This window comes from Schistocerca americana, chromosome 5, assembly GCF_021461395.2.
Source record: "Schistocerca americana isolate TAMUIC-IGC-003095 chromosome 5, iqSchAmer2.1, whole genome shotgun sequence".
NCBI classification, from domain to species: Eukaryota; Metazoa; Arthropoda; class Insecta; order Orthoptera; family Acrididae; genus Schistocerca; species Schistocerca americana.
The window spans coordinates 405,437,939-405,460,138 of NC_060123.1; the positions used below are offsets into that span (position 1 = coordinate 405,437,939).

General features: G+C 45.1%; 2 non-coding genes across 2 annotated transcripts; both read left to right on the plus strand.

The window, feature by feature from the left end:
• Positions 1–18,564: 18,564 nt before the first annotated feature.
• On the plus strand, positions 18,565–18,639 carry Trnas-cga. The gene has a single exon. It is a non-coding gene; the product is annotated as a tRNA-Ser (tRNA).
• A 226-nt stretch (positions 18,640–18,865) lies between these two features.
• Trnas-cga lies at positions 18,866–18,940 on the plus strand. Its single transcript has one exon. It is a non-coding gene; the product is annotated as a tRNA-Ser (tRNA).
• Positions 18,941–22,200: the final 3,260 nt, after the last annotated feature.

Genomic DNA, 22,200 nt, shown 5'->3' on the forward strand with positions numbered 1-22,200 from the left:
TGTAGTATGAGTAGCCATCCACATCCTAGTGGATAAGGCTGGAGCGTCGAGAGCGGACGCACCACCGGTGAGCGGTCGGCAGGCGGCTGCCGGCAGCAGATTGCGCCCGTGTCGCGGACAAAGGCCCTCTCCCGCACCGCTTTGTGCCCCGGCCTCGAGTGACGCTAATATCGCCGCCCGGACTCTGCTCTGCCCTCCTACACACAGGCTCTCTCGGTCTTGAGTGGCGCCGCGTGCAGCCCGACTCTGCTATCTGTCTCAACGAGAGACGCGCCTCGCATCGTTACCCACATAGCAAATCAGTGTCCTGTGACTCGACAGGCGAGGAACGCAACAAGTGTTTCACTGGGTATTAACCACACCACTGCCATGTACATAACAGACGACTCAGTTATATATTTGCATCATTAGCTCTTTGACATTCTTCGCTTAATGGACAGAGCCCTAGTTTGCACAATTCGGAGAGTAGCCCTGATTTGAGCGACTCGGAAAGGAGCAAGTTCGAATCTAATTCGTGTATCAAATACACCAAGGTGACGAAGGTAATCGGATACCTCCTAATATCATGTCGGGTCTGCTTTTTCCTTACCTTGTGCAGCAGCTTGAGTGGCATGGAGTCAACGAGTTGGTTGTAGTCTCCTGCAGAAATATTGACCCATGCTACCTCTAAGGCCATCCACAATTGAATGAGTTTTGCCGTTGCAATATTTTGTGCACGAACTGGCCTGTTGATTGTATCCCACAAATTTTCGATGGGATTCATGTTGGGTGATTTGGGTGGTGAAACATTTCCTCTGATTCTTCGGAATGTTCCTCAACCCAATCGTGAACAGTTGTTCAAAAAATGGCTCTGAGCACTATGGGACTCAACTTTTCAGGTCATCAGTCCCCTAGAACTTAGAACTACTTAAACCTAACTAACATAAGGACATCACACACATCCATGCCCAAGGCAGGATTCGAGCCTGCGACCGTAGCGGTCGCGCGGTTCCAGACTGTAGCGCCTAGAGCCGCTCGGCCACCCCGGCCGCCTGAACAGTTGTGACACGCCGCATTGTGATTCTCAAAAATTCCATCCTTGTTTGGGAAGTCCAAGAATGTCTGTAAATGATCTCCTAGACGCCGAACGTAACCATTTCTAGTCAGTTGGACCAGAGGACCCAGTCCATTCCACGTAAACACAGCCGAAACCATTATGGAGCCACCATCAGCTTGCACGGTGCCTTGTTGACAGCTTGGGTCCATGGCTTCGTGGGGTCTGCGCCACACTCGATCGCTGCCATCAGCTCTTGCCAACTGAAATCTGGACTCATCTGACCAGGCCACGGTTTTCCAATCGTGTAGGGTCACGGATCCAGGAGAAGCACTGCAGGCGATGTAGTGCTCTTAGCAAAGGCACTCGCATCATTTGTCTGCTACCATAGCCCATTAATGGCAACGGCCTTGCTGCAGTGGATACACCGGTTCCCGTGAGATCACGGAAGTTAAGTGCTGTCGGGCGTGGCCGGCACTTGGATGGGTGGCCATCCAGATCGGCATGCGCTGTTGCCATTTTTCGGGGTGCACTCAGCCTCATGATGCCAACTGAGGAGCTACTCGACCGAATAGTAGCGGCTCCGGTCAATGAAAACCATCAAACGACCGGGAGAGCGGTGTGCTGACAACACGCCCCTCCTATCCGCATCCTCACTGAGGATGACACGGCGGTCGGATGGTCCCGATGGGCCGTTTGTGGCCTGAAGACGGAGTGCATAGCCCATTAATGCCAAATTTCACCGCATTGTCCTAAGGGGTGCGTTCATCGGAAGTCCCGCATTGACTTCTGGTGTTATTTTACGCAGTGTTGCTTGTCTGTTATCAATGACAACTCTACGCTCACGACGCTGTTCTCAGTCGTTAATTGCAGGCTGTCGGCCACTGTATGTTGATACGTAAGGCCTGAAATGTGATATCTCGGCACACTCTTGATACTGTGGATGTCGGAATACTGAATTCCCTAACGATTTCCGAAATGGAATGTCCCCTGCATCCAGCCCTAACCACCATTCTGCATTGAGAATGTGTTAATTCCCGTCGGGCGGTCACAGTACACGGCGGAGACCTTTTCACATGAGTCACGGAAGTACAAATGACAGCTCCGCCAATGCATCCTCTTACACCTTCTGTACGTGATACTACCGTCATCCAAATGTGCATATCGCTATCCAATGACTTTCGTTACCACTGTGTAAGGGTAGTTAATCTGCCTCAGAAATACACTCTCTGAAATTCTGAAAGTAGGAACAATTAAATACAGGGAGTGAAAAGCTTATTTATAACTCGTATAGAAACCGACTGCAGTGTTAAGAGTCGAAAGAACTGAAAGAGAAGCAGTGATTGAGAAGTGAGTGAGACAGGAGTGCGGTCTATCAACGATGTTATTGAATCTGTATATGGAGAAATTTCAAAAGGGAAAGTTCATAGCGGATAATTAATATCTTTGAAGTTTTCCTATGACATTGCAGCTGTGTTAGAGACAGCTAGGGAGTTGGATGAGCAGTTGAAAGGAATGCGTAGTATCTAGTAAAGAGGTTACATGATGAACATCAACAAAAGTGCAACAAGAGAAATGGAATGTAGTCGAATTCAATCGGCCATGCTCATGAGGGAATCAGATTAGGAAATGAGACGCAAAAGGAGCAGACTTTCGCTGTTTGGGCATCAAAATAATTGATGGTGGCTGAAGTAAGATCATATTACTGCATTCTGTGAATAGCGAGAAAATCGTTTCTGAGAATGAGAAATCTTTAAACATCAAGTATAAATTTAAATGTAGGAAGTCTTTTACGAAGACATTTGTCTGAAGTGTAGCCTTGCACAGTAGTGAAACGTGGATGGTAAGCAGTTCATACACGGAGAAAACGGGATTTGGAAATGTGGCGCTACAGAAGAATGCTGAAGATTAAATGAGTAGATCGAGTAACTAATGAGGAGGTACTGAATCGAACTGGGGATTAAATAAATTTGTGGCATAACTTGACTAAAAGAACGTATCGGTTAATATGACGTATCCTAAGGGAACTAGTAATCATCGGTTTCGTAGATTGCGATCGTCATGTAGAGTTAATAGGCACGCTCAGAAGAGACTAGGATGGAGTGCTTGGGGCTTAATACCGCGACAACAGTTTGATACACTAGTCTGGAGAGATACTGAACTGTGATCCATCTTCACCTAAGAAACACGACATCACAACAGTTGAAAGACGAATTCACACGGAACAAGTTTTGCACACGCATCGGTGTCGAAAGGAAGGAAGATTGGGTTTAACACCCGTTCGACATCAAAGTCGTTAGAACCTGACCACAAGCTCGGACTGTGTCAAAGAAGGAGAAGGAAATAAGCCGTGCCCTTTAAAAGGAACCATCTCGGCATTTGCCTGGAGCACGGAAAATCGAAATCTGGATAGCCGCACGCGGGTTTGAACCATCGTCCTCCCGAATGAGAGTCCAGAAGCTAACCATAGCTCCACTTCGCTCGGTGATCGACATCGGGATGGTATTGGTGGTAACAGACACAGTACCTGGTCACAGAACTTACAAGAAAACAATTAACATTATCGTTGGTGAACAGTAACCGTCAACCAATATAGACATCTGCACAAAAAGAAAAAGACGTTACGATGAGCACTTGAGAGACAATGTTCTCATTCTTGAGTCACCTGCACTCATTACCTCAGTTATACAGGGTGGTACATTGATGGTGACCGGGCCAAATATCTCACGAAATAAGCATCAAACGAAAAAACTACAAAGAACGAAACTCGTCTAGCTTTAAGGGGGAAACCAGATGGCGCTATGGTTGGCCCGCTAGATGGCGCTGCCATAGGTCAAACGGATATCAACTGCGTTTTTTTTAAAAATAGTAACCCCCATTTTTCATTACATATTCGTGTAGCACGTAAATAAATATGAATGTTTTAGTTGGACCACTTTTTTCGTTTTTTGGTAAATGGCGCTGTAATAGTCACAAACGTATAAGTACATGGTATCACGTAACATTCCGCCAGTGCGGACGGTATTTGCTTCGTGATACATTAACCGTGTTAAAATGGACCGTTTACCAATTGCGGAAAGGTCGATACCGTGTTGATGTATGACTATTGTGATCAAAATGCCCAACGGGCGTGTGCTATGTATGCTGCTCGGTATCCTGGACGACATCATCCAAGTGTCCGTACCGTTCGCTGGATAGTTACGCTATTTAAGGAAACAGGAAGTGTTCAGCCACATGTGAAACGTCAACCACGACCTGCAACAAATTATGATGCAGGTGTTTTAGCTGTTGTCGCGGCTAATCCGCACATCATTAGCAGACAAATTGCGCGAGAATCGGGAATCTCAAAAACGTCGGTGTTGAGAATGATACATCAACATCGATTGCACCCGTACGATATTTCTATGCATGATTACGACTTTGAACATCGTGTACAGTTATGCCACTGGGCACAAGACAAATTACGGGACAATGACAGATATTTTGCACGCGTTCTATTTAGCGACGAAGCGTCATTCACTAACAGCTGTAATGTGAACATGCATAATATGCGCTATTGGGCAACGGAAAATCCACGATGGCTGCGACAAGTGGAACATTACTATCGTGTTCCACCGACAACGCCTGACAACATGCGACAGCGCATTGTCAGTGCATGTGCGAACATTACGGAAGGGAACTACTCGCTGTTGAGAGGAATGTCGTTACACATATTGCCAAATGCATTGAGGTTGGCGCACATCAGTTTGAGCATTTATTGCATTAATGTGGTATTTACAGGTAATCACGCTGTAACAGCATGCATTCTCAGAAATGATACGTTCACATAGGTACATGTATCACATTGGAACAACCGAAATAAAATGTTCAACGTTCTATATTTTAATTTTAAAAAAACCTACCTGTTACGAACTGTTCGTCTAAAATTGTGAGCCACTTGTTTGTGACTACTACAGCGCCATCTATCACAAAGCGAAAAAAGTGGTCCAACTAAAACATTCGTATTTCTTTACGTATTACACGAATATGTAATAAAAATGGTGGTTGCTGTTTTAAAAAAGGCAGTTGATATCCTTTTGACCTATGGCAGCGCCATCTAGCGGGCCAACCATAGCGCCATCTGGTTTCCCCATTTATTCTAGATAAGTTTCGTTCTTTGTAGTTTTCTCGTTTGACGCTTATTCGTGAGATATTTGGCCCGGTCACGACTTTAGGTAGTCCCTAAAGTCTAGGAGGTGCAGCTTTACGGACTACCTGAAGTCCGTAAGGATGGATTGCCTCTCCGCCCGATTGTAAGCAACTTTGGAGCACCAGCGTATGAATTAACAGAACATCTGACGTCGATGCTCAGTCCCTTTGTGGGCAAATGTCAGCACCACATCAAAAACTACGCGCATTTCGTCCAGCAGCTCCAGAACTTCCGACTGGGCCGAGAAGACGTCATTGTGAGCTTTGACGTGGTATCCCTCTTCACCGGGGTACCTCTAAGAGACTCCCTAAACCTCATAGGAGAAAAATTCGGTCCAACAGTAACGAAAGTTTTCGAATTCGTACTTACATCAACATACTTTCTGTTCCATGGGAACTACTACGAACAAACAGATGGAGCAGCGATGGGCTGTCCGCTATCACCAGTAGTGGCCAATATGTTTGTGTAGGCTTTTGAAGAAGAAACTCTCGAGTCGGCAGCCTACAAGCCCTCTTGATTTTTTCGATATGTGGACGACACATTCGTAATCTGACCACACAGACGACAACGCCTCCAAGACTTTTTGCAGCATCTGAACTCGCTGCACCAGAATATCAAGTTCACGATGGAGGTAGAAGAAAACAGCCAGCTTCCATTTCTGCATGTGCTCGTCAAGCGAAGACCAGATGGCACACTAGGACACAGCGTCTACCACAAGTCGACACATACAGGAGTCATGCTCCTTCACAGCGAGAGGGTATACTTAGCACACTGGTACAGAGAGCACACGAAATCTCGGACTGTGTTAGCCTAGCAGCTGAATTGCAGCACTTGCAGGCCGTGTTCCGCACGAACGGTTACAACAACTGACAGATAGAACGCGCCTTAAGACTGAAGAGGCCGAGACCGCAGCCTTCCGAGGACGAAGGAAAACCTGTTGCGACAGCGATCATACCATATTTCGGGAACACATCGGCAAAGATCGGCATAATACTCAGAAAATATAATGTCAAGTGCGTGTTTCGCCCTCCATCCAAAACGAAAACATTATTAGGATCAGTCAAGGACGACTTAGGACTACGGAAACCAGAAGTTTACAGCATCCCTTGCCAGTGCTGGAAAATGTATATAGGCCAGACCATCCGGACGGTACAGGAGAGATGTAGTGAACATAAACGCCACACGGACAACGCACGACCCACCAAGTCCACCGCGGCAAAACACCGCATCTCACATGAACATGACATGAACTACGATGGCACAAAGGTGTTACAACAATCGAACACCTTCTGGGATTGTCTCCTCAAAGAGGCAGTGGAGATTCGACTGCATGACGAACTAATAAATAAAGACAGCGGTTTCCAGTTAAGCAAAGCCTGGGATCCAGCTTTGAGTATGATTAAAACACAATGACAGTCCACACGGAAATCCGCTCCTGTCAGGACACCTGAAGAAGAAGAAGAAGAAACATTGTCACCACGCTGGCAGAGTTCAGCAAGCAGCCGTAGCCGGGGAAGGACTGCGGCTCGTGATACGTCGCAGCTCGCCGCCCTTCCCCCACCACCGGCCGCGGACCGCTAGGAAGCGCACAGACGGAGGCTGCGGGCGAGGGGTGGAGGTTATATAAAGTCTGCATCCATCAGAGATCAATCAGACACCAAGAACACTTGAAGATGGCAAGAAGTCGGCTTGCCGAAATATCGCGCCTTTTGGACGACGCTACTTGGCTGAATACCCGAGAAATTTTCAAGATATTTGTTAGCTGACACCATGTGGTTGTGGTTGGTGGAGAGTACAGAAAAGCACATTGTAAATACTGTTTGTCAGGATTTAAAACGCCTAAACAGACTTGCACAGGCTCAAACACGCCATACATTCTGTAGTCTTATACTGCAATCCCCCAGCTGGTAGTACAACGCTGTTTAGCATAGGAAACTTTATACAAAATCCATAAGGTGGTTGCCTATAACTTCGGCGTCACAACTACTCTGCATCTGGTGATCATCCACGTTAAACATTCTATTACAGCTGTCTTATCGTCGCCGACGAAAAATGAGTGTCTGCCTGGTTACTGGTGCTTCAATGCCAGCTTTTTCTCGTATGCCTCTTGCTGTCACATACTCGTTCCCATGTACCAGAATATTCCTCCACCAAGGAGAAGATATGCAAGTACACCCTTATTCCCCCCAATTCCCCACATTTTGGGGTATTTTCCCTCAATTTACAGGTCTTTTTCGTCAATTTTCGTAGTTTTATCGACCTTATGTCACTTCTGCCTATGCAATCATGATATCACTTCTCGCCATGTATTCAAAAACTGCTTGTAAATATAATACAGTTGTAAACAAGTAGCCTACATGCACTATTTTTGCCAGCCGGTGTGGCCGTGCGGTTCTAGGCGCTTCAGTCTGGAACCGCGTGACCGCTACGGTCGCAGGTTCGAAACCTGCCTCGGGCATGGATGTGTGTAATGTTCTTAGGTTAGTTAGGTTTAAGTAGTTCTAAGTTCTAGGGGACTGATGACCACAGATGTTACGTCCATAGTGCTCAGAGCCATTTGAACCATCTTTTGCACTATTTTTCTGTATGTGTGCGTGCGTATATGAGTTTAGCAGACCTGTAGTAGTTGGGAATTCCACAACTGTGGCGGTATAAATTCACAAGGAAATTTAAAATTCCAAATATAGTTTTATACAGCTTTTGAGACGTCAAATCCCCGATTGGTCAATTTATTGTTTCCAATAGTGGTTGGTTAATTTGTTGATTTTGGGAATGGGACCAAATGACAAGGTCATCGGTCCCATTGGATTAGGAAAGAATGGGGAAGGAAGTAGGCTGTGCCCTTGCAAAGGAGCCATCCTGGCATTTGCCTGAAGCGATTTAGGGAAATAACGGAAACCTAAATCAGGATGGCCAGACGTGGGTTTGAACCATCATCCACCGGAATGCGTGTCCAGAGTGCTAACCACTGTGCCCCCTTGTTCAGTAATAGTGGTACTGAGAGCACACACATCAATCCAAGCCCTCCACAGGTTTTTTAAGGACATAGCACGCAGTTGAGATGAAATTTGAAATTCTCAGCTACAGCCAACGTAATGGACCTCCTGCTAAATGATCTAACTGTGCCCTTATCCATCAACAGGAGGCAAGGGGGGGAAATTTCAGAAAGATTTGAAAACTGGGCAGTTGTGGGATCGAATCAGGTTTGAAAACTGGGCAGTTGTGGGATCGAATCAGGTTTGAAAACTGGGCAGTTGTGGGATCGAATCCCACCACATATACCAGTCATAGTATCCACCAACAGCATGCAAGGAAAAATTAACTGCCCACACACAAAGGGTACCAATTTAATTAATTAATTAGTCAATCAGTCTGATAGAGTAAGGGAATATTTCCAAGACATAAACAGCTGGGAATTTATCAGGTATCCACTGCTTTGTTCAGGACAAAGGAGCAGTTGCTGGGCAGGAAGTAGCCACATGAGAGAGAGAGAGAGAGAGAGAGAGAGAGAGAGAGAGAGAGAGAGAGAGAGAGAGAGAGAGAAGATAAGTGCATATGTTTTGAGAGGGATTTCCTAGGTATAGACATCAAAGAGTTGCTGCCAGCTGATGCTTTGTTTGACTGGAAGTAATCAGAGGGGTGAGGGAGACAATAGGAGGGGTTTAATCGAAGGAGAGGTATGGGTTGCTTCTCTCAACATCTTCTTCTGGTGGTACAGTGAACTAACTCAGTATGTGCACATCCAAGAAAGCACATAGAGCAGCTGCTTCCACTGTTCTGGTATGGACGATGTGCATTTTGGAGCAGATTGTTGCAGGTGCTGAACCAGAATTAGCCACTTGAGGTGGCAAAGGACATCGCCGTGAACAAAGGGGACCGCGGTTGTGGGGGTGACCTGGCTGCTGGATGATCACAAAAAAGAGTGCAGTGTTCTGAGACACTATGGTGTGCTGGTTTAGGACAGGTTGGTCAGAATTTTCCCAAGCAGTGACACGCTTTTGGAAGTTGTGAGACAGTTGGCAGTATGAACATACCCCAAGTGCAGCAGCTGACAGCAGTCATAATGCAGCCTCTCAAACGCCAGTGCACGACACATCTCAGTGAAGTGGTCAGGGCATGGTCACACAATGTCCCTGCTGGCACGTCTGTCCTGCTGTCAGTGCAAAGATGTGATCAGAAGATTTTTAATTTCATACACTACTGGCCATTAAAATTGCTACACCACAAATTATTTGCTTTTCAGAGCATTCACACAAGGTTGGCGCCTACAACGTGCTGACATGAGGAAAGTTTCCAACCGATTTCCCATACACAAACAGCAGTTGACCGGCGTTGCCTGGTGAAACGTTGTTGTGATGCCCCGTGTTAGTAGGAGAAATGCGTACCATCACGTTTCCGACTTTGATAAAGGTCGGATTGTAGCCTATCGTGATTGCAGTTTATCGTATCGCGACATTGCTGCTCGCGTTGGTCGAGATCCAATGACTGTTAGCAGAATATGGAATCGGTGTGTTCAGGACGGTAATACGGAACGCCGTGCTGGATCCAAACGGCCTCGTATCACTAGCAGTCGAGATGATAGGCATCTTATCCGCATGGCTGTAACGGATCGTGCAGCCACGTCTCGACCCCTGAGTCAACAGATGGGGACGTTTGCAAAACAACAACCATCTGCATCAACAGCTCGACGACGTTTGCAGCAGCATGGACTAGCAGCTCGGAGACCATGGCTGCGATTACCCTTGGCGCTGCATCACAGGCAGGAGCGCCTGCGATGATGTACTCAAAGACGAACCTCGGTGCACGAATGGCAAAACGTCATTTTTTCGGATGAATCCAGGTTCTGTTTACAGCATCATGATGGTCGCATTCGTGTTTGGCGACATCGCGGTGAACGCACATTGGAAGCGTGTATTCGTCATCGCCATACTGGCGTATCACCCGGCGCGATGGTATGGGGTGCCATTGGTTACACGTCTCGGTTACCTCTTGTTCGCATTGACGGCACTTTCAACAGTGGACGTTAAAATTCAGATGTGTTACCACCCGTGGCTCTATCCTTCATTCGATCCCTGCGAAACCCTACATTTCAGCAGAATAATGCATGACTGCATGTTGCAGGTCCTGTACGGGCATTTTTGGATACAGAAAATGTTCGACTGCTGCCCTGGGAATCACATTCTCCAGATCTCTCCCCAATTGAAAACGTCTGGTCAATGGTGGCCGAGCAACTGGCTCGTCACAATACGCCAGTCACTACTCTTGATGAACTGCGGTATCGCGTTGAAGCTGCATGGGCAGCTGTACCTGTACATGCCACTCAAGCTGTGTTTGACTCAATGCCCAGGCGTATCAAGGCCGTTATTACGGGCAGAGATATTTGTTCTAGGTACTGATTTCTCTGGATCTATTCACCCAAATTGCGTGAAAATGTAATCACGGGCAGAGGTATTTGTTCTAGGTACTGATTTCTCTGGATCTATGCACCCAAATTGTGTGAAAATGTAATCACATGTCAGTTCTAGTATAATACATTTGTCCAATGAATACCCGTTTATCATCTGCATTTCTTCTTGGTGTAGCACTTTTAATGCCAGTAGTGTAATTATGAGGGCCGTTCAATAAGTAATGCCCCACATTTTTTCTCAGAACATATTTATTGTTAAGAGTCAGAATTTGATGATAATATACATCAACATGTCTTTCTACGTCCTACTTTTTATGTAGTGTCTATCACATTCTATGGCTGTACGCTAACATTGTGGAAGAGCATGTATACCCTGTTGGTAAAAACTCTTGTCCAGTAGACGTAGTCATGCTTTCACTGCTTGACTGACACTCTCATCATCTTCAAACTGTTTTCACCACAGAGAATCTTTAAGCTGCCCAAAGAAATGGAAGTCTGGGGGTAGATGAGGGTGGATGAGGCAACGATGTCCAGCCCAATTTGGCGATGTGTTCCCGGGTTCTCAGACTTGCGTGTAGGCGTGCATCATCGTGTTAGAGCAAGATTTCTGCTGGATTCTTGTCCAATTGAACATGTTGAGTTTACTCAGAGTCTTCATGTACGCCTCTGTATTGATGGTTGACCCTCTTGGCATTACATCCACGAGAATGACGCCATCACAATTCCAGAAGACCGTCACCATAACGTTTCTGGCAGGGGGAGTTGTTTAAAATTTCTTATTTTGTGGTGGATGAGGATGATGCCACTCCATGGACTGTCTTTTTGTTTCTGGCGCGAAGTTGTGCACCCAGCTTTCGTCCCCCGTGACGATCCATGACAGAAAGTCCTCTCCATTGGTCTCAAAATGCTCCAACAATTCAGATGAATGGCCTTTCTTTGAATATTGTGATCCGCTTTGAGCATTCATGGAACCCATCATGAGCACCTCTTTGAATATCCGAGAGTATTATTCATTGCAGATGCACTTACAATGCTGACTGACAACTGTAGAGCCAACTGAAGAGTTGTGATGCGCCAGTTGGCACGAATAATGGCATCCGCACAATTCAGCATGTCTGGAGCAGTGGCTGTGATAGGTCGTCCTGAGCGTGGCTGATCATGGAGCTCTGTTTCCGCATTTCCTGAGCCTGTAACTTTCTTAACCCATCGCCCAACTGTACTCCTACCAACTGCAGCATCGCCATACACTGCACACAAACGTTTATTGATGTTCACCACGGTTTCTTTTTCTTCACACAAGAATTCAATAACAGCAGCCTGCTTGTAAGGTGAGTCGTATGTTGACGCCATTTTGACGCTGTGCTATAGCTCTGCCATCTGCCAGAACCGTTCGAAACTTCACCAGCGCACAGAACAAATATGAAGCACACCAACAAGGACGTTTGTCTATTAATATTAATGGCTTTTTTTTTTAATGTGGGGCATTACTTATTGAACGACCTTCGCACATGCGATGAGTTTTGTTGACATCGATTTTGTGATGATATTCCTGGCGTGATCGGAAAAAGGTGATACATTTAATTACTTCTTTTCGATGTATTTTACCAGACCTGTATCTTCCAATGCAGCAGAGAATGAGGAGCCTTTCACACCAAAGAAAAGAGAAATCTAATCCATGTGAATTGAACATTATAAATAAACAGTATATCCTTTGCTATGTAAGAGTAATTGAGTTTCCTGTGGTGGAATCATTCCTCTCCAGCACAGACCAAGTCTTTTTCTCACCAATACCAGGTGGGTGGGGGGATTGGAACTGGGGGATTTGTGATGAGGGAAAGGTTAAGTGCCGCGCGGGATTAGCCGAGCGGTCTCGGGCGCTGCATAGACTGTGCGGCTGGTACCGGCGGAGGTTCGAGTCCTCCCTCGGGCATGGGTGTGTGTGTTTGTCCTTAAGGTAATTTAGGTTAAGTAGTGTGTAAGCTTAGGGACTAATGACCTTAGCAGTTAAGTCCCATAAGATTTCACACACATTTGAACATTTTTTAAAGGTTAATTATTTTATTGATTTAATCAATTAGTCAATTAATTTGATATCAAAGGTGAGATTGTATTGGTGAGGAGTTTTCTCAGAGGAGTAGGAGAGGAGAAGGGGAAGGGAGGATTGATTTTTTAGAAGGGCAGACTATCCACAGTGGGTCATAAATCAACCCCCAGGGGGTCATAAATCAGTTTACAGAATAGTAGGTTAATGGGAGGGGGAGGGGTCATCAAACAATCGAGTTTGCTACCCTGAATGTATTCAACCTGCACTTACAAAACGTGCTAGAACACAATTTGCCCCACTACTGGCGATTTGACAGTTAATATCTCATCATGTTGTATGCATCTTCTGGACGTTGTGGCTTGACGTTTACGTTGCGGCTTTCGTTTTCCTGAAGGATGATATGGTAGTATTTTGATGGGAAGTAATAAAATTAGAAAAAAAGGTAATCCCATGGAACAATATGACCTGGTCCTATAGCTTGCGGCGCATCACAGTAGTTTGGCAAGGTGGGGAGGTGGCGAGAGCATGATCTAATCGCGTTGGGGATTAATGTTATACAGGCTAGGCTGAGTGCAGCTTTTGGGCAGTTTTCCACTTTCATTGAGGTAAATGCTGCACGGATACCCCACCTCCGTCTCAGAAAATACGATACCCAAACACTTAAAACATAATAATAGAGAGAACATAGTTCGTACCGTCACAGCCAAATCAGCCAAATGATGCACACAACTTTCCTCCCTCAGGTAAACTGAAGACTCTGGCGACTGGAAGGCAATCTGGTCACAATGTTAAAAGAAAAATTTGCCGAACTATGAAAACTGGTTAACCTGACAAGACGAGGTAAACTCGAGGGTAGAGATAAAATCTCTCGGGACTTGATATTGTTTCACTTTTAATTTGACAGGTATTGCAGTTTTCTATTTGAAGCTAAGACAGTCACACTGTTAAATAACTGATGATATTTCCACTACAGCGGCTGTCAAGAAAGATGACATTATTATTGAACGAAGGTGATTGTAGATGCAGTCACAGTGAAACTACTTCCTATAACAGATTTCTTCCTCCGACAACGGGTGCATACGAAACGTAATGAGGCAATAATGAGATAATCTCAATAATTTTTCTTCGCCAAATGCCAAATGCTGTATGTACACTGACGGAAAAAAATCGCATTACCAAAAATTAATCAAAGAAGAGTGATGAAATTTTGGGAGTTCAGTAGTCTAGGCAACATATTTAAGTGATTAACATAGCAAGATCACAGATTAATGTAAGTGCGAGATACGCGATTGCAGTGTGAAATGCTGGTACATTAATAACCTGCGTAACCGTCAGAATGTCGAATACAAGCATGCATTCTGTTGTACAGGTGACTGTTATCAGTTTGCACTTGGTCGGTCAATACAGGGATGGTTAATACTGTTTGTGAATGACGCTGGAGTTGTTGTCCGATGACGTTCCGTATGTGCTCGATTGGAGACAGATCCGGTGATGGAGCAGGCCAAGGCAACTTGTCACTCTGTAGTGCATGTTGGGTTACAACAGCGGTATGTAGGCGAGCGTTATCCTATTGGAAAACGCCGCCTTATTCATAAACAGCAGCACAACAGGTCGAAACATCATATTGTAGTACAGATATGCAATCGGGGTGTATGGGATACACACGAGAGTGGTCCTGCTGTCATGCGAAATCGCACCCCAGATCATAACTCCTGAAGTAGGTCTAGAGCATCTAGCACACAGACAGGGAGGGTGCAGATCCTCAACTGACCTCTTTCTAGCCGTCACACGGGCGAACCAGCTGTCATCAGAAAACTCAACAGACCTTCACCCTCCCTCACATAAACTCTCTCGACACCAGCGAAGTATCAGATGACGGTAATTGGGGACGATGGAATGCACGCTTCAGGGCGTGTGTCTCGGAGCTGTCCTTGAAGCAACGGTTTTGTATCATTCGTTGTGTCACTGTGGTGTCAACTGCTGCCTGCCAAGTCTTTCTGCAATATCGAAGGAAGGAAATCTTACTTCTCGTAATCTTATCACTATTAGCACCACTCTGATGCGACTGACGTGTAATTTCAATAGATATCATTATTTCAGCTGTAGAAACACGTCTACCACGACTCCTTCTTAGTATTACGATTTTTTTCCATCAGTGTATACATATACAGCGGAGAAACCTGGTGTTCCCCGGTATTTATTTACAGCTATGTGTTCATGCCCGTACCACGCCACGTTTGGCCTTGTGCTTAATGTTTATGACGTCCTATCTTCTGATGTATGTTTCTTACAGTGGTATAATGTTGTAAGTTCATTCAGAGGAGTATGTGGATACTGTCTGCAAAATCTGTTGCGAATGGACTCGGTAACAACGAAGTAATACATTTAAACGTCATGCATGATGCGATATTTTTCACGTTTCTTACTGGTTTTGACGCCATATCTCCTTTACCATGCGTAATACAATGATATAATTTTGCACTTACATTTAGTGACACATACGCATGCTGTCTGAAAATGTGTCACGATTACATAGAATAGTAAGGGAATAATAAACTAGAGCGTCATGCTTCATGCGGTATTTTTATTGTATGAAGGGCGGAAAAGTAGGAAGCGACATTTTTCCTTTCATCATTTTGTAGGGATTGTCAGCAAGATAAAAACTACGTAAATGATTGGAATTATCTTTAAAGTTCTTTGAAACTCCCTAAGTGCTCTTATTCCGAAATACTGGATGAATAAAGTCTAGGAATTCACGCGTCGCACGCTGCTTTTCTTTTTCAGCTCCACCATTTTGATAGATAGTTCGTTGATACCCCACAGCGATTGTCGCCTGACAGTAAGGTACAAGTGAATCGGTTCAGTGGTTTAGGAGATGTCGAACACACACACACACACACAGACACACAAACACGAATATGTATACTTTTTTATAGTATGTATATAATAACGAACAATTTTGATTTCTCATAGTTTAGAAGATGTAAAAGTTTATTTTTTTCTGTCATCATATTACACTGCGTATCTCACTGTCTTTCTAACAAAATTGTACTAAGACATTTTTGTTTTACAAAGAACACTGTAGAAGATGCGGAACTGGCTGCTACAATAGATTCTTTAATTTTGTGTTGTAGCGATAGCAGAAAAGTTTCTCAAGTGCAAGGAGTTTAGTGCAAGAAGATCCGAGAAAGAAGAAACAGAGTGCGAAGCGAAGTCGTTCTGGGAGGTCCCCTGAGAAAAACTGGCTACGCACATTTCCGTCTGTGTCGCCCTCGCCAAGAGAAAAACTTTCCTTAGCGACGCGAACCGATGAACGTACGACTGTTGCGGAAGTTGTCGAGCCTAGTGGCGCCTCGCTGCTCGTTAAACGTTAATCAACGCCTTAATTAATTTAAACATGTCGCGAACAAGTTGGGGACTGGTAGCGCGGTGTTTCTCTCTCCCCTCCGGCAGTCGTTCGTGGAAACCAAACAAGTCTCCGGAGTGTGTCGATCCGTTAAGAAATTAAAGGCTTTGTTCTTTTACGAAGCATTCTTTTTACGCAGAATGTAATTAAGTTTCCTACGACGAAAATGAAAGCAGACGTCTTTACTGTCCTCAGATTCTTAAGGGAAGGAAGCACTGAAGACAAAAATGACGCTATGGAGGTGAGGTACTCGTACTATATCGTGTACAGAACCTCTTTATTTCACTCATAATTTAAACAGTTTGCTCCTCACAAATGCAGTGTTTAGCAGTTGAAATAACTAAAGGCTCCACCTCCAAATTATCTCTGTTTCAGAAAGAGTTCAAGCAGGGACTGAAAAGTATACGACAAATTATAAACAAGATTACTGTTAATTGCCACCTTCAGTGTCTGTTAGCAAGGCGACGTGGCATGGACTCGACTAATGTCTGAAGTAGTTCTGGAGGGAATTGACACCATAAATCCTGCAGGGCTGTCCATAAATCCGTAGGAGTACTAGCGTCAGCACGTTGCAAGGCATCCCAGATATGGGCAATAATGTTCATGTCTGGAGAGTTTGGTGGCCACTCGAAGTGTTTAAACTCGGAAGAATGTTCCTGGAGCCACTCTGTAGCAACTATGGATGTGTGCGGTGTCCCATTGTCCTGTTGTCCTGCTGGAATTGGCCAAGTCCGTCGGAATGCAAAATGGACAAGAGAGGATGCAGGCGATCAGACAGGATACGTATGTACGTATCACATGTCAAAGTCGCATCTAGACTGTTAGGGGTCCCATATCACTCCAACTGCACACGCCCGACACCATTACAGGGCCTCCACTAGCTTTAACAGTCCCCTGCTGACATGCAGAGTCCATGGATTCGTGAGGTTGTACACGTCCATCCAATCGATACAATTTTAAACGAGACTCGTCTGACCAGGCAACATGTCTCCAATCATCAACAACCAAATGTCGGTGTTGAAGGACCCAGGTGAGGCGTAAAGCTTTGTGTAGTGCAGTCATCAAGGGTACACGAGTGGAGCTTCGGCTCCGAAAGTCCATATCGATGATGTTTCGCGTGAATGGTTCGCACGCTGGCACTTCTTGATGGCCCAGCATTGAAGTCTCCAGCAATTTGCGGAAGGGCTGCTCTTCTGTCACGTTGAACGATTCTCTTCAGTCGTTGTTGGTCCCGTACTTGTAGGATCCTTTTCCTGCCACAGCGATGTCGGATATTTGATGTTTTACCGGCTTTCTGATATTCACGGTACACTCGTGAAATGGTCGTACGGGAAAATTCCCACTTCATATCTACCTCGGAGATGCTGTGTCCCATCGCTCGAGCGCCGACTATAACACCACCTTCAAACTCACTTAAATCTTGATAACCTGCCATTACAGCAGCAGTGACCGATATAACAACTGAGCCGGATGCTTGTTGTTTTTCAATACGTATGTCTATATCAGTTTCTTTGGCGCTTCAGTAAGACAGTAAGGAACACGGAGGCAATGAGAAGCAGCAGAAACTTACCATCAGAACTGACGGTTACGAATTACATGAAGTTAAGGAATTCTAGTATCTAGGCACAAAATAAGCAATGGCGGACGGAGAAAGGAGGCTATAAAAAGCAGACTTGCACAGGTAAAAAGGGCATTAATGGCTAATGGAACTCTACTAATACTACAAAAAATGGTTCAAATGGCTCTAAGCACTATGGGACTTAACATCTGAGGTCATCAGTCCCCTGGATTTAGAACTACTTAAACCTAACTAACCTAAGGACATCACACACATCCATGCCCGAGGCAGGATTCGAACCTGTGACCGTAGCAGCAGCGCGGTTCCAGACTGAAGCGCCTAGACCCGCTCGGCCACACGGGCGGTACTAATTCTACATATACGTCATAATTTGAGGACGAAATTTCAAAAAAACGTATATCTGGAGCACAGCATTGTATGGCAGTGAGACATGGACAATACCAGAAGAGAAGATAATGGAAGCATTTGAGACGCGGTGCTACAGAACAACTTTTAAAATCAGGTAGACTGATAAGGTAAGGAATGAAACTTCCTGGCAGATTAAAACTGTGTGCCGTGCCGAGACTCAAACTCGGGACCTTTGCATTTCGTGGGCAAGTGCTCTACCAACTGAGCTACCCAAGCACGACTCATGCTCCGTCCTCACAGCTTTACTTCTGCCAGTACCTCGTCCCCTACCTTCCAAACTTTAAAGAAGCTCTCCTGCAAACCTTGCAGAACTGGCACTCCTGAAAGAAAGGATATTGCGGTGACATGGCTTAGCCACAGCCTGGGGGATGTTTCTAGAATGAAATTGTCACTCTACAGCGGAGTTCTGCAAGGTTTGCAGGAGAGCTTCTGTAAAGTTTGGAAGGTAGAAGAAGAGGTACTGGCAGAAGTAAAGCTGTGAGGACGGGGCGTGAGTCGTGCTTGGGTAGCTCAGTCGGTAGAGCACTTGCCCGCGAAAGGCAAAGGTCCCGAGTTCGAGTCTCGGCCCGGCACACAGTTTCAATCTGCCAGGAAGTTTCATTTCAGCGCACACTCCGCTGCAGAGTGATAATCTCATTCTGGAAACATTCTCCAGGCTGTGGCTAAGCCACGTCTGCGCAATATCCTTTCTTTCAGGAGTGCTAGTTCTGCTAGTTTCGCAGGAGAGCTTCTGTAAAGTTTGGAAGGTAGGAGAAGAGGTACTGGCAGAAGCAAAGCTGTGAGGACGGGGAGTGAGTCGTGCTTGGGTAGCTCAGTCGGTAGAGCACTTGCCCGCGAAAGGCAAAGGTCCCGAGTTCGAGTCTCGGCCCGGCACACAGTTTCAATCTGCCAGGAAGTTTCATATTAGCGCACACCCCGCTGAAGAGTGAAAATCTCATTCTGAAGGTAAGGGATGAGGAAGTTCTCCGCAGAATCGGCGAGAAAAGGAATATATGGAAAACACTGACAAAAAGAAGGGACAGGATGATTGGACATCTGTTAAGACGTCTGGGAATGACTTCCATGGTACTAGAGGGAGCTGTAGAGGGTAAAAACTGTGGAGAAAGACAGATGTTGGAATACATCCAGGAAATAACTGAGGACGTAGGTTGTAAGTGCTACTCTAAGATAAAAAGTTTATCACAGGAGAGGAATTTGAGCGGGCTGCATTAAACCAATCAGAAGACTGATGACACTCTCCAAAAATGTGTGAGAGAGCGAGAGAGAGAGATAGTTTTATGGCATTTTGCCTTGTTGATATCCACATGTGATAAACTGTTCGTGGCTCATTACGTACCACGACCAACTGTATCTAAATGAAATACATCATATTAATATTACTGAACGATTAATCGAAATGGTGTTGACACAAATGTTCTGGACAAAGGGGATCGGATCGATGCTAGTGGCACAATTTAACAGCAGTACTGTGACTATAGATTGATGCCAGAGCTGCAAAATGGCTTACAGTGGCAACAAACAATCTATATAGTGCGTTGGTCATGGAACAGAACTTATCAATACAGGAAATTATGGTAAAAACTGCATATACTCCTAATGACATACAGTGTACAAGCTATGATGAGAAGAACCCTCCGAATTCCGTTGAGCGTGGGAGAATCCGGAGAAGTAATTTTTACAGGATTTTTCTACGCACATAGAGTTTTCTCGCATTTCGCAACGTGGTTCGGTGAGGGTACAGTGACTTCAGTAACGGACGGGTCTTGCATCGGAAACAGGGACTCATCTTCCAGCGAGACGGCCGCACGATGAGTCTCCTGTCTCATACTTCCCGTGTAGAAGTGACCGCTCGGTTTTCTTCGGTGGTTGGCTTCAGGGGTTCATCTGGACAGGGTCCCTCACGATGCCCTAAATGGTGTTCAGGTAGTCTCCTCCTACACGAATGACAATTTTTTCTTTTTAAGTTTCTTGCTAATCTCGGTTTTGAACGTGGTCTTTGACTGACATGGTCTTTTGTATTTACCCCCGACATTGTATGTAACTACCACTGACTGGGCGGTTATAACGAAATTCAGCTATTCACGAGGGTTTAGTATGGCCTGTAATTATCGTACTGAAGGGAGACGTGGTAGATATGCCGATGCGTTAATGCGGAACTGATTTACGCTGGGAAAAAAATTAGTTCAAGTTGTAGCCACCAGATGCAAATGTGCAAGCACAAGCTATAAAAGTACATATAAAAAAACAAAAGGAAGTATATTACAAAGGAAGACACTGATTTTTGTTTGTTCACTTGCATCTTGGGTCACAGCGAGAGCCTCGGATCGCTAACTAGAGTGCGATCCTAAAGAGCACTCTGCTGTAATGTGGTAGAAGATCTATCTGTAGGCACCACGTTGAAATTCTGTTGAAGCTGTCATTTACCCACCGATATAACGAGTCCACACATCTGCAAGGTTTGTTTTAAACTAAACTGTCCGTTTGGTGTTGTAGTGGGAAGAGAGTTGGCTTACGTAAACGACTGCGGGTCTGCGGATGGCGCCATCAAACCGTGCAAACACTTTGGGATAGTTTTCCTCGGCGTCTCACGGGTGATCGTCGCAGTGTGGCGCAACTGTCTGCCGTAGAAACTTCTCATGCAGTGAGTATCGGTGTCGCACGTGCGCGGTCTCCAGTCTTAAACATCGGCAGGCGCACGTCCTTCTGCTTGTGCAAGACCGTATACGATCTACGGCAGCGTCCTTGGACCACTTCTACATACAAAGGTTACGATCGACTTCCCAAAGATGCCAGGTATCGAAAATCGTGCTCTGCCCAGACGACTCTTTGCTCTATATCTGCAGCATGAGCGCCTGCCTACCAGCCATAAACATTTGAGACTCTGCCATGCCTTAGGTAAAGACAGTACAGTGGTGGTGTTGCATACACGTAAATGAATATTAAATGATGCGTGGTGAGACTCCACCGTATGCTTTCAAAGAGATAACAATGTTCAATAAAGAATTAATTGAACCGGCTGCCCTGTCTGTTACTGCTTCTCTATCTCTAGATGAAAGCTAGCTTACCCGAAGTGTTTCTGTCATCTGAACGGTGGTATTAGCGAAGATCGAACCTACAGCGGGTGTTTCAGTCGTAGGAAGTTATAGAATAAGGTACAGGGGAACGCCACAAATAGGTAACATCAGTCCACGGTTCTGGATTACTCGTTGTAGTCATAGTCCTTCACGGGAATTTCAAGATACAGTAGAGAAATTCTCAAGCGTGAAATAAGTATTCGTCCACCCCTAGAGCAACTGTTTCCAACCTGCGGGTAATTATCCCCTGAAGGGTGAAACGAAATTTTCTGAGAGGCTTAAACTAAACATCTCGAATCTTTTTCAGGCAAGAAACTAAATTATTTTCTAAAGATCATCACCATTATTACAATTTTGTAAGACTCCAATATACATTATATGTAATCAATAATTACTCTTTCTCAGTTAGTTGCGTTAATGCGGAGGAAGTTACAGGTTCCTCATATTGTCCATCCAGCACAGACACATGTTGTGTTTCGTTCCGTACATTGCTGATTATTAAAGTGAGACCTATACTTAACAAATGATGAATATCTCAAAAAAACAGTCTTCTCCAAGTTGCACATAGTACCTCCAGTAGTCCAGAAATTGGTTCGTAACTCGCTTCGAAACAGATAGCTGGATACGTGAATTAATTGACAGCACGACACGGCAGTGACTACAAAGCAGCTACATCACAGTTTTATTATTATTATTATTACTGTTATTAGAGACGTTAGACACAAAGCATTAACAGCCCGAAGTCGTCCAGTTTCTGCGAGATCAGAAGTAAAGAGTGCAGCAATGATGTGATTTGCGAACAGTAAGTACAGTGCACACATGTGAACTTGGTTGATTTTAAATGAGGTTGCAAATGTGCAGGTCAAGTAAATGCTGCAATAGAGAGGAGTAATGCAGGAGAAGTATGTTTTGTAGTAAGTGTGTACTCCCGCTGTGGATAGTTAGCTTTCTTTTCTGAGAAGCAGTTGTGAGTAGTACTTGCGATGCACTACAGATTCCTTCGTCTTTCATTCTAAATCAGACACACACATATATGCACACACACACACACACACACAAA